This window comes from Anolis sagrei, chromosome 4 (assembly GCF_037176765.1).
Source record: "Anolis sagrei isolate rAnoSag1 chromosome 4, rAnoSag1.mat, whole genome shotgun sequence".
Lineage (NCBI taxonomy): Eukaryota > Metazoa > Chordata > Lepidosauria > Squamata > Dactyloidae > Anolis > Anolis sagrei.
In genome coordinates this window covers 124,221,782-124,235,642 of record NC_090024.1, presented here as the reverse complement: position 1 = coordinate 124,235,642, position 13,861 = coordinate 124,221,782, and the positions used below count along the sequence as shown (strand labels likewise).

At 40.5% G+C, this 13,861-nt stretch overlaps 1 protein-coding gene across 7 annotated transcripts in view; it reads left to right on the top strand.

Moving 5' to 3' along the window:
• CACNA1E (calcium voltage-gated channel subunit alpha1 E) overlaps positions 1-13,861 on the top strand; it is a 575,426-nt gene that overhangs the window by 235,182 nt on the left and 326,383 nt on the right. The window lies entirely within an intron of this gene.

Genomic DNA, 13,861 nt, shown 5'->3' with positions numbered 1-13,861 from the left:
CAGGTGGTCCCAGTGGTCATTAGTTTTTGGGTAAAGTATAAAGTGTTGGTTTTGACCTTAAAAACCCCACATGATTTGGGTTTAGATTGCCTACAGATTACCTACAGGATCTCAGATTACCTACAAGATCTCAGCCGGCATTTGGAAACAATAAACATTGACAAAAATCACAATCTCTCAACTACAAAAGACAGCCTTACTTGGATCTGCGTGCATCGTTCGAAAATACATCACACAGTTCTAGATGCTTGGGAAGTGTTTGACTTAAGATTTTGTGATATGAAATCCAGCATATATCTCTCATTTGCTGTGACATACTGTGTTTTTGTGTCAGTAAAATATAATAATAATAATAATTATTATTATTATTATTATTATTATTTTACCAGAGTATTATATACAAATGATCTGTACGTTAGGTCTGTGATCTTTTGCAGGGATAGCTCAAGGTGTTTGATGACTAGCAAGCACATATATTTGCATTCTAAAACTTAGAGATTATTCCCTACACCAGTTTTGAAAACTGTTGTGCTTGTTCTTGGACCTACACACATATACACACACTGCTCCCCCCTATTTCTCATATATTTAGGCAGATTTTTCTGGAGTCCTTCGCTCTTCTTTACATGTCACAGTAAGCTTCACTGGCTGTGATCTGTTTTCCACTTAATCCCTTTCCTTAGTCTGTTGGATTTTTCTCCTCCCCTTGAATCTCATCTCAAATACCATTCAAATCGTTTGCCTGCTTCTTAGTTTCTTTCTTCCCACTTTTGGTATCCAGACTTAGTTCTTTTTATCACAACTCTGGTTTCTGAGCAAATTATATACTTTTAGAACATGAAAAGAGCAAGATTGCCCAAATTTTGAAGAAAGATAATAGGAGGAGGAGGAGGAATTATTATCATTATGATTATTGGGTTGTTGTAGGTTTTTTCGGGCTATATGGCCATGTTCTAGAGCAGTGGTTCTCAACCTGGGGTCCCCAGATGTTTTTGGCCTACAACTCCCAGAAATCCCAGCCAGTTTACCAGCTGTTAGGATTTTTGGAAGTTGAAGGCCAAAAACATCTGGGGACCCCAGGTTGAGAACCACTGTTCTGGAGGCATTCTCTCCTGACGTTTTGCCTGTATCTATTGCAAGCATCCTCAGAGGTTGTGAGGTCTGTTGGAACTCGAAAATGGGGTTTATATATCTGTGGAATGACCAGGGTGGGACAAAGAACTCCTGTCTGTTGGAGCTAGGTGTGAATGTTTCAGTTGGCCACCTTGATTAGCATTTGATGGCCTGGCAGTGCCTGGGAGAATCTTTTGTTGAGAGGTCATTAGCTGTCCCTGATTGTTTCCTCTCTGTTGTTTTGCTGTTGTAATTTTAGAGTTTTTTTTTAATACTGGTAGCCAGATTTTGTTCATTTTCATGGTTTCCTCCTTTCTGTTAAAATTGTCCACATGCTTGTGGAGTTCAATGGCTTCTCTGTGTAGTCTGACGTGGTGATTATTATGATAATAATAATCATTATGATTATTTGTGCTAGGCAGGATGATGGCGATCTGGGTGTAGAGGAACTTTCTATAGATCCTTTGATCACCTATATATCTAAATGGATTCCCAGTGAATCTTGCAGAATTTCCTCTTGTCATGGCAAATGATACTGTCAAAATCCTTGTTGGTGGCTAGAATGGCAGGGTAGTCGGTATAGTGGATATACAATTATCACTGAGCATTCCCTATCACAGAACCAAGCCTATTGGTTTACTACAGCGTTAGCAGTGATGAAAGAGATGCAAAAGAAACTAGGAAGATATCTGAAATCACACAAGTGATAACTCACTGGAAGGGCAACTCCATGGTGATAGTGACAGCAAGGTAATCCTACTTCCTTGCCACAATTGCATTTGTCATGTAGCAGAGCTGTCTCAAGTGATCAGGGCTTCTTATGCTATGCGTCACAAGAACAGAATGTAGACCACTCAACAGCTCACTGTGAAGAATTTGCCAGACAAAATTGCTTCAATCTGCTGTCTTGGATGTTTGATTTGATGCAGAAAGAATGGATAAAATGTTGACTGTTGCTTCTCTGATGTTATTGGATACATTTTTTATTCAGCTCATGGAATTTGGATAGGATCGTTGCAGAAGTGAGGCCCAGCACATATGTATTGTATTCATTCCCTTCCTAGCTGAATGCATATATGAAGCGGTTAATGACTTGCTACTATAAGGAAGGCTTCCAACCTGTGGTAAGACTTTACCAAACACACACACCACATTAGATAATATGAGTCTTATAAATCATACAACTCCTCTGTTGCGCCAGCTCCACTGGCTGCCAGTCTGCTACCGGGCACAATTCAAAGTGCTGGCTTTAGCCTATAAAGCCCTAAACAGTTCTGGCCCAACTTACCTGTCCAAACACATCTCTCCTTATGAACCTTCCAGGACTTTAAGATCATCTGGGGAGGCTCTGCTCTCGATCCCGCCTTCATCACAAGCACAGCTGACGGGGACAAGAGACAGGGCCTTCTCAGTGGATCTGGCCAAGGTGGTCCACACCTTAGTCACCTCTAGATTGTATTACTGCAATACACTCTATGTGGGGCTGCCATTGAAAATGGCCCTGAAATTTCAGATGATCCAACGGACGGCAGCCAGGTCATCCCTCCTGTTCAAGGAGCTCCACTGGCTGCCATTCATCTACCGGACCCAATTCAAGGTGCAGGTTCTCACCTACAAAGCCCTGAATGGTTTGGGACCCGCCTACCTATGTGATCGCATCTCTGTATACGAACCCACACGATCCCTTTGATCATCCGGAGAGGCCCTGCTCTCGATCCCACCAGCATCGCAGGCGCGATTGGTGGGGACAAGAGAGAGGGCCTTTTCAGTGGTGGCCCCTTAACTCTGGAACTCACTCCCTAAAGACATCAGACAGGCTCCAACTTTGGCAGTCTTCAGGAGGAACTTGAAGATGTGGCTGTTCCAGTGTGCCTTCCCGGAATAATGACCCCATAGCACTTTGTCCTCCAAAGCACTTTACATTTCTTTAAGTCTGCTCATGTGCCCTTCCACAAACACCAGTATCACCTTCCGTTCATGTCCCAGCATTACTTCCAATTTTAGCTCTACATTTGGCCTCCCACTGTTTTTAATTATGTGTTGTTTTATTGATAATGTTGTGTATCTTATTGTTTATGTGTTTTTTAATTGCTTGTACTGTGTTATTATTGCTTGTATTGTTATGTTTGGGTTCGGCCTCATGTAAGCCACACCGAGATGGTAGCGGGAGATGGTAGCGGGGTACAAATAAAGTATTATTATTATTATTATTATTATTATTATTATTATTATTATAGTGGTGGCCCCTCGGCTATGGAACACTCTCCCTAAGGACATCAGATTGGCCCCCTCCGTTTTAACATTTTGGAAGAGAGCTAAAACTTGACTTTTTGAGCAGGCATTTTCAAATACAATGTAACAGACATAGGAAAATGGAATGGTTTGATGATGTGATTGGACGGTGTTTTTAACGAGGAGACCCTAATGATACATATTTTATTGATTTTATTGATTCTGTTATGGTTGTATTATTCAATTGTTTTATTATATTGAAATTGTATTTTATGGTCTTGGTGCCAATTGTAAACTGTCCCGGGTCGCCTGCGGGCTGGGAGGAATGGTATATAAATGCAGTAAATAAATAAATAATAAATAATAAATAATTTGGCTAATTCAACATGTAGCAGCCTCCCAGTTCCAGGGATTTCTAGATGGAACAGATTATTTAGAATGATCTCAATCTAACTTCAGGCTTGGCTATGGGATAGAAACAGCATTAGTCACCTTGGTAGATGACCTGTATGGAGACTGGACAGAGAAAATGTGCCCATGCTAGTTGAGCTAAACCTCTCTGTAATTTCCTGTACCAGCTACAACGGTATCCTAAGGATGCCTCTCTAGAATACAACTTGGCAAACTGTTCTATGATGACTGTAGACTTTCCCAAAGGGACAAACCCTGAAGTTGGCTTTTTTTGTCCCCTATGCTGTTTTTCATAGACATATAATCTCTGTGAATGGTTACTTAGAATTTCAGAGTTTGGGGTCACTATTGTACTGATAGTTCAGTCAATATTCGGCCATTGTGTACTCATAGTAATGGACTGGATGAAGGCGAACAAATGGAAACTATATGCAGACAACGCAGAGGTACTCTTGATCAAGTGAAAGGCAGCACAATGAATAATTTATTTATTTTATTTACAGCATTTCTACCCTGCTCTTCTCACCCCTGCAGGGGGACTCAGAGCGGCTAACAATCGCAATGATTCGATGCCGCAATAATTACAATTACAAAAGCAAAATAAAGTCATACAATATAATAAATTAAAACAACATTAGTTATCCAATCATAAAAACATTTCCATTATAGCAACCGTCTGGTCCAATTCACTGGTTTGGTTTTGTTGGTTTTTTGTCATAACAGGAGCATCCTGTTGTGAGAGAATTGTCCGTCTGCAAGGACGTTGCCCAGGAGACTCCGGATGATTTTTGATGTTTTGTCAGCCTTGTGGGAGGCTTCTCTCATGTCCCTGCATGAGGAGCTGGAGCTGATAGAGGGAGCTCATCCACCTCTCCCCGGATTTGAACCTGCAATCTGTCAGTCTTCAGTCCTGTCGGCACCGGGCTTTAACCCACTGCGCCACCGGGGGCTCCTAATTCACTGTTCAGGTGTCATTATATCCTCCCTCCTTCCTTTCAGAAGAAAACTGAAGATGTAATTGTGGAACCCGGCTTTTGGTTAATTCACTGTTCAGGTGCTGTTATATCCATTAGCCAAAAGCCTGGTTCCACAATTACGTCTTCAGTTTTCTTCTGGAGGGAGGGAGGACACCAATCTAATTTCGCTGGGGAGTGAATTCCACAGACGGGGGGTCACCACCGAGAAAGTCCTGTCCCTCATCTCCACCAGCCGCGTTTGCGAAGCTGGTGTGACCGAGAGCAGGGCCTCCCAGGCAGATCTTAGACTACGAGGCGGAACGTAGAGGGAGATACGTTCTGACAAGTAAGCAGGGCTGGAATCGTATAGGGCTTTATAGGCCAAGACCAGCACTTTGAACTGTGCTTGGAAATGGACCGGCAGCCAGTGGAGTTGACGTAATGGGGGGTGGGGAGTGGTATGCTCCCTGTACGATGCTCCAGTGAGCAATCTGGCTGCCGCCCATTGGGCTAGTTGAAGTTTCCGAACAGTCTTCATAGGCAACCCCATGTAGAGTGCGTTGCAGTAATCTATTCGGGATGTAACCAGAGTGTGGACCACCATGGCCAGATCAGGATTCAGCTTGTGCTGAGTGGGGTCACACTCCTCCTGAAACCTCAGGTTCACAGTCTGGACTCAGCCTATGGATGCCCAGATTTTAGCCCCAATACTGTGTTTACACTGTTAAAGCTTGTGAACTATCTTTGCCTGTTCATGAACATGTCAGATCAAAGGTTTGGTTGGCTACTAGGGCTGGGTAACCACGGAAAAATTTGTTTCTAAACTCGATTCATTTTTAAGGGGTCCATCACATTTCGTTTCTTTAAAGAATTCCGAAATTTTCCTTTTAAAAATTTTGAAATATACGAAATTTTGTAAATTTCGAATCGATTCGTTAATGGTGGACGCAATTGCGCAATATGCTAAAAAACCTCCAAATATGCTAAAAATATGCTGAAAAAACCTCCAAATGGGACAGGGGGAACTTCTGAAGCTTCCCTCTCCCTCTGTTGTTGACTGTTGGTGTGATAAAACAAACAACAACTATAAAACTTGCACCAGGCATGCGAAAATAATTACGAAACAATTTCGAAACAATTTCGAAATAATTACGAAATAAATTGAAAAATTGTTTCGAATTTATTTAACTTCTCACACTATTCCAAAATGGCTCAATATCGAATCGTAAGCTAATTTAAATATGAATTAATAACGAATTACGAAATTAACGAACGAAACCACCCAGCCCTATTGGCTACCTCTCTGCTTTCTTTTCAATGACTGACAAAGACTTTTAAAATTTAGGCACACTTTCAACTTTCTGGTTGTGATAGAATTTTTTTTACATGGGATTTACATGTTAATCTCCAAATTTTAAAATTTTATCTTCATATTTTAATTTAATTTTAATATGATTGGTTCTCTGTTTTTAAATATATATATTTTAGTTGTATTTTTAACCTTCATTGTGAAGTGTCTTGGGTACCCCTTTGGGAGCAATATGGGAAATAAGCTAAATAAATAAGTAAATTAGAACATGAACATCTGAAATGTTAGAGTCAAACAGAATAGGATTAGCAAAGAGGCTGGCAGACAAAAAATCAATTATGGTAAGGCCTTTGTGTTCTAGCGTCTAGCATCCTTCTAAATGGAACTGCAATTTCTCTACAGTGACACTGATTTCAGGAGACAAATTTTTCAATAGCTGATATTGCCTGATAGAAATTGTGTGTGTGTAGGCTTTGTCGCTAAGGAAGAAGATAAATTGTTGATTTTCATTCATAGATCTTAATAAACATATTGTCCTGAATGACTTTTATTCAGGACAAAAGAAGGTTGTTCTTCTACAAGTATATTTATTTCCTCTTTCTGAACTTCTAATATAGTGTATAGAGTGGACCTACACGCTTGGGACCTGCCACCTTGGTAAGATTGTCAACCCTGCCAGTTTTTTAGTTAAACTTTCCTGGATGATCCCTGTAGCTCAGTATTTCTCAACCTGGGGGTCGGGAACCCTGAGGGGGTTGTGAGGGGGTGTCAAAGGGGTCGCCAAAGACCACCAGAAAACATAGTATTTTCTAGGTTCTTGTGGGTTTTTTTGGGCTATAAGGCCATGTTCTAGAGGCATTTCTCCTGACGTTTTGCCTGCATCTATGGCAAGCATCTTCAGAGGTAGTGAGGTCTGTTGGAAATAGGAAAATGGGTTTATATATCTGTGGAATGGCTGGGGTGGGGCAAAGAGCTCTTCTCTGCTAGAGCTAGATGTGAATGTTTCAACTGACCACCTTCATTAGCATTTGAAGGCCTGCCTGAGCCTGGGAAAATGTTTTGTTCAGAGGTGTTAAGATGTGCCTGGTTGTTTCCTCTCTGCTGTTTTGCTGTTGTAATTTTAGAGTTTTTTTAATACTGGTAGCCAGATTTTGTTCATTTTCATGGTCTCTTCCTTTCTGTTGAAATTGTCCACATGCTTGTGGATTTCAATGGCTTCTCTGTGTAGTCTGACATGGTGGTTGTTGGTGTGGTCCAGCATTTCTGTGTTCTCAAATAATATGCTGTGTCCAGGCTAGTTCATCAGGTGCTCTGCTATGGCTGACTTCTCTGGTTGAAGTAGTCTGCAGTGCCTTTCATGTTCCTTGATTCGTGTTTGGGCAATGCTGCGTTTGGTGGTCCCTATGTAGACTGCATGGTATACGGTAGACTCCTGCAGAGGTGAGAGGATCCCTCTTGTCCTATTTCCAACAGACCTCACTACCTCTGAGGATGCTTGCCATAGATACAGGCGAAACGTCAGGAGAAATGCCTCTAGAACAGGGGTCCACAAACTTTTTAAACAGAGGGCCAGGTCACAGTTCCTCAAACTGTTGGAGGGCCAGATTATAATTTGAAAAAAAAACATGAATGAATTCCTATGCATACCACATAACTTATTTGTAGTGCAAAAATCACTTAAAAACAACACAACAATTAAAATGAAGAACAATTTAACAAATATAAACTTATTAGTATCTCAATGGGAAGTATGGGCCTGCTTTTGGCTCATGAGATAGGATTGTTGTCATTGTTGTTGTGTGCTTTCAAGTCGTTTCAGACTTAGGTTAACCCTGAGCGAGGGCCAGATAAATGACCTTGGAGGGCCGCATCCAGCCCCCGGGCCTTAGTTTGAGGACCCCTGCTCTAGAACATGGCCCTATAGCCCGAAAAAACCCACAAGAACCTAGTGATTCCAGCCATGAAAGCCTTTGACAATACATAGTATTTTCTGTTGGTCATTGGGATTCCATGTGGGAAGTTTGACCCAATTCTATTGTTGGTCGAGTTCAGAATGCTCTTTGATTGTAGGTGAACTATAAATCCCAACAACTACAACTCCCAAATGTCAAGGTCTATTTTCCCCAGACTCCACCAGTGTTCTCATTTGGGCATATTGAGTATTCGTGCCAGGTTTGGTCCAGATCCATCATTGCATGAATCCACAGCACTCCTCTGGATATAGGTGAACTACAACTCCCAAACTCAAGGTCAATGTTCACCAAACCCTTCCAGTATTTTCTATTGGTCATGGGAGTTCTGTGTGCTAAGTTCGGTTTAAATCCATCGCTGGTGGAGTTCAGAATGCTCTTTGATTATAAGTGAACTATAAATCCCAGCAACTACAACTCCCAAATTACAAAATCAATCCTCCCCCAACCCCACTTGCATTCACATTTGGGCATATTAGGCAATTTCACCACAGTGACACTGATTTCAGGAGACAAATTTTTCAATAGCTGATATTGCCTGATAGAAATTGTTTGTGTGTAGGCTTTGTCGCTAAGGAAGAATTTAGTCCAGTGAATGAAAATACATCCTGCATATTGGATATTTACATTACGATTTATAACAGTAGCAAAATGACAGGTATCAAGTAGCAACGAAAACAATATTATGGTTGGGGGTCACCACAAGATATGGAACTGCATTAAGGGGTCACGGCATTTGCAAGGTTGAGAACCACTGCTGTAGCTTGTTTTCTAGTTTGTGACACTGATGGTGTAAAGAAACATTTGAAAAAAAATATTAATCTTGAGAAGTTGTCAGTTGTTACTTGAGGAAAGACTCATATCTTCACAGGGCTGACTCTGCATTGGATTGATTGTACCCCAGGGGAAGATAAAACTGATGCCATGAAGAAAAGTAGCAATTTTGAAGAGTAACATTTCATCTACAGTCATTTATGAGCCTGGGTTATAATTATGCAGGATGCTGAATGGACTGGTGTGTTGTGATATTGGCTGGGAGGATGGAGAAGACATTTAATGGCCTTGTGCTATCAACAAAATGTATGCAGTTGGTCCACAGAGCTGGCTTTCTTATAATAATCACTTAATTGATATATTATCTGTGATTTAAATGTAATATTTCACTAGTTTTTTGGGGGGATAAATATTTACCAATAAAAATTAACAATATCAATCATAATCGTGGCACACTGCGTCTCATGCAGCTCCACAGGTCCTCAATGAGCCAATGTTGTTGAGAAGGAAGCAATGCAGATTTTAGCCCATATTTTAAAGGGGATGTCCAGTTAGCTGAATCATATTCTGGCCACTTTTCTCTGTTCCATTTTTTTTTCTGCCTGTTATGATGAATTCCATCATACGAGCCCTCACTTGAAGCACAAAAACAGTGAGAGGTGACCTTTATCGAGTCTACTTTTACTTTATTAGTTTCTTGTTTTATCAAGTTTCTCACCTGTCAATTTTAGAAGCTTAATTTCTTTTGCTTTGTATGTTTTATATGATTCCCTCGATCAATAACATTTGAAGATGTATCTAATAATCCACCTTCTTTTCTTGTACAAACTTTTCTGTTGACCTGAAATGAAAAGCAAATGCAATGCATAATGGAAAAATGTTTGTTGTAGAGAAAATCTAGGATTTTTACTTTGTATTTTATATGAATCGTAAGAGACAAATTTGACAATCCTTCTGAAATATTGAAAAGGAAATAAAAAAGCATGGCTTCTGCACACATTTATTGTGTCAAAATGGAATTACCCTGTGTGACGATGTGTAATTTTATTTCTATGGTTATGTGTTGTTTAAACAGTAGTTAATAAACGGTAAGTATGTAGGATTATATTTATATTTGATTATATTGATTATATTTATATATGTAGGATTATATTTGTAGGATCTCTAGATAGTGGCTGGTTTGGCTTGAGCAGAGTTGCCATAGCAACGGGGGCGGAGCCAACTGTCACTTCACGGGGCAGCTGTTTGAAAGTGGCAGTCTGTGACCGGTAGAGTTACAGGGAAGACTGATTTCTCTAGTGGGAGAAACAGGGAACTAGTCTGTGACCAAAGAGTTACAGGAGAAGGTAGTTGATCCTGTGGTGTGTGGAAAACCATCAGGAATACTATAGTTAGAGAAATATAGGGAAGACTGGTTCTTTAATATTAAGAATCAGGGTTTGGCTGGGAGCCAATTCTGTTAAATAAGCCTTTTAGCTTATTTGTTTTATTAGGACAGTTGTCCAGGAAAGATACATCTGCTTATAGAAACCTTTTAAAGTCTGTACCTAAAGTTACTCATGAAACCTTACTAATGTAACCTATCAAGATTTGTGCCTCTTGTGAAGAAACAATCGAATATGTTATACCTTGCTTGTTCCAATAAAATTGTTACTGTTCTCCTCAAGTCTTGCCTGATACAGTTTCTCCTAAGTCAAACAGCCTGCATAAGTAGAAAAACCAAACCAGGGACATTAAACGCTACACTATCAAATAAATAAATACTTCTGTAACTAATAGTCCCTTTATAAACCAGCTCCTAAGTTGATGCTGAGAATTACAGGGCTTCCTCACAAATTTGGTGGCAGTAATTTTACGCTCCTTCACACCCTGAAATTCCTAAATAACAACAACAACAACAACAACAACAACAACAACAACACTTTATTTAAGTTCGAGGTCAACGTAATGCTTTCATGCTTGGGAAACATATTTAACGATCTGATTGAAGTCAATCCTTTGTCAGTGCAATGTTGCTTACACCCTGTTAACTTCTTTGGAATTACCTCGGCTTTTGGGAAAAGCTTTTAGCTCTTTGGGACTTTGGTTTTGATCTTAGTTTTTGGGGACCTTGCCATGCTGCCATGGACTCTTGTTTAACCAATGCTAAAGGATTATACTTCATGTTATTTGCCTTTGGATCTTGGAAACTTTGCCTTTGCATTTAAGACTCTGTTTTGGCTATTGAACTTTTGCAACTATATTTCTATGTTTTTGATTTTTCTTTTTCTTCAATAAACTACAAAACCTACAGCCTTGGTGTGCGGTGGTGTCTTGAGCAAGGTGAATCTATCCTGAGTTGCGACAGTATGTATTGTTGATGTTAATTGGAAACCGCTCTGAGTCCCCCCAGGGAGATAGAGCGGTATATAAATAAAGTTTTATTTTATTACTAGCCGTTCCCTGCCATGCGTTGCTGTGGCCCAGTCTGTTGATCTGGAAAATAAAGTAATGGTTTCTAATCTATGTAATTTCTTTATGCTTGTGGGTAAACAGTATTTCTTGTCTCTTTGTCAGTGTTAATGTGGAGATTGTCTGGTTTGCCTACTCTGGAATATGCAATATATCATTTTCCTTCTTTAGGGTCCCTTTCAAATCTAGGATACTATATCTGTTTGTGTGTGTGTGAATCATATCTATCTATCTATCTCTATGGCTGGATGGCTCTTTGTCAGGAGGGCTTTGATTAGATTTTCTTGCCCTAGTGAAGAGAGTTGGACTGGATGTCCTTAAGTATTTTCCGTTGGTGATGGGGGTTCTGTGTGGGAAATTTGCCCCAATTCTGTCGTTTGTGGGGTTCAGAATGCTCTTTGATTGTAGGTAAACTATAAATCCCAGTAACTACAACTCCCAAATGTCAAGGTCTATTTCTTCCAAACTCCATCTGTGTTGATATTTGGGCATATTGAGTGCTTGTGCCAGGGCCGTAGCCAGAAAAAAAATTCGATAGGGGTTGAAATTTTCGGGGGGGGGGGGTTGAAACCTGCCTCCTTACTCACGCTGAAGCAAAGAGCACAGCAGAGGGCAGAGCAGCCTTCCATAGCCAGCAGCTCTGCCCCTGTCAACCACCTCCACCAAGTCTGACTTCCTTAGTGAGAACATTCAACACACACACACCCAACTTGGTTGCTTCACTACATCGGCTATTGCTGCAAGTAATGACAGTGTGAATAAATTGTCAATATTTGCCTGAGTTAGTGCTTGCAGTTCTGGAGGGACTCTTAATTTTTTGCATCTCATAGACTTAGCATGGCGATTTGGTTAACCAGTTAAAATTCATGAGTAAACCAGTTTTTTTAAAAAAATCTGAAACATTTCGGGGGGGGGGGGTTGAATCCCTAACCCCCCCCCCCTCGCTACAGGTTTGACTTGTGCCAAGTTTGGTCCAGATCCATCATTGTTTGAGTCCACAGTGGTCTCTGGATGTAGGTGAACTACAACTCCCAAACTCAAGGTCAATGCCCACCAAACCCTTCTAGTGTTTTCATGGGAGTTCTGTGTGCCAAGTTTGGTTCAATTCCATCGTTCATGGAGTTCTGAATGCTCTTTGATTGTAGGTGAACTATAAATCCCAGCAACTACAACCCCAAAATGACAAAGTCATATTTTTTTTGAGTGATGGTCACTCCTTGTGTTGTGAGACGTTTTGTTGCCAAATTTGGTGTGATTTTGTTCATTGGTTCTTTTGTTTTTAAGGTACTCATTATGCACAGAGCATTTATATATATATAGATTGGTGGGGGTGGGGGGAGCAAAATACAGTTTGCTTACTGTTGAAAATTACCTAAGGCCGCCTCTGTTTGTGGGGTTCAGAATGCTCTTTGATTGTAGGTGAACTGTGAATCCCAGTGACTACAACTCCCAAATGTGAAGGCCTATTTCCCCCAAACTCCATCTGTGTTGATATTTGGGCATATTGAGTGCTTGTGCCAAGTTTGGTCCAGATCCATCATTGTTTGAGTCCACAGTACTCTCTGGATGTAGGTGAACTACAACTCCCAAACTCAATGTCAATGCCCACCAAACCCTTCTAGTGTTTTCTCTCGGTCATGCGAGTCCTGTGTGTCACATTTGGTTCAATTCCATCATTGGTGGGGTTCAGAATGCTCTTTGATTGTAGGTAAACTATAAATCCCAGCAACGACAATTCCCAAATGACAAAATCAATTTTTTTGAGTGAAGGACATACATTGGGTTGTTAGGTGTCTTGTGTCCAAATTTGGTGTCAATTCGTCCAGTGATTTTTGAGTTCTGTTAATCTCACAAACGAACATTACATTTTTATTTATATAGATGTGTTCTGGCGACAATTTTCATGCTTATATTGTTTTGTTCATCTTATGGCTATGTTGTATTGTTGATGTTACTTGGAAACCGCTCTGAGTCCCCCCAGGGAGATAGAGCAGTATATAAATAAAGTTTTATTTTATTATTTCATTACTATGCCCTAAATGTATTGTCGAAGGCTTTCATGGCTGGAATCACTGGGTTGTTGTAGGTTTTTCCAGGCTATATGGCCATGTTCTAGAGGCATTTTCTCCTGACGTTTCGCCTGCATCTATGGCAAGCATCCTCAGAGGTAGTGAGGTCTTTTTTCCTAGTTCCAACAGACCTCACTACCTCTGAGGATGCTTGCCATAGATGCAGGTGAAACGTCAGTAGAGAATGCCTCTAGAACATGGCCATATAGCCCGGAAAGGCCTACAACAACCTATGCCCTAGATATCAAGCTTCCAGGGACTTCAATTCCAGTTCAACTTTCAAGGCTGCCATGGAATCTTGGAATTTGTAGTTTCAGAAGATATTCAGAATTTTCTATCAGAAAGTTCAGTTTTCCTAAAATGCATATCCCACGATGCTGTAGCCATGGCAATTAAAGTGGAATCAAAATGCATTCATTGTATAGTGCAAATGTGCCCCAGGTGTTTTTGTACTGAAGCACTGGGTTGCGCTTGTCGCTTCTGGTGCGAAAGGATCAGATGGAGCTTGAAAATGTGAGTCCCACCACCAGTGTGTATATTTTAATTGCTGCACAGCTAACAGATGCTAAGTTTAGA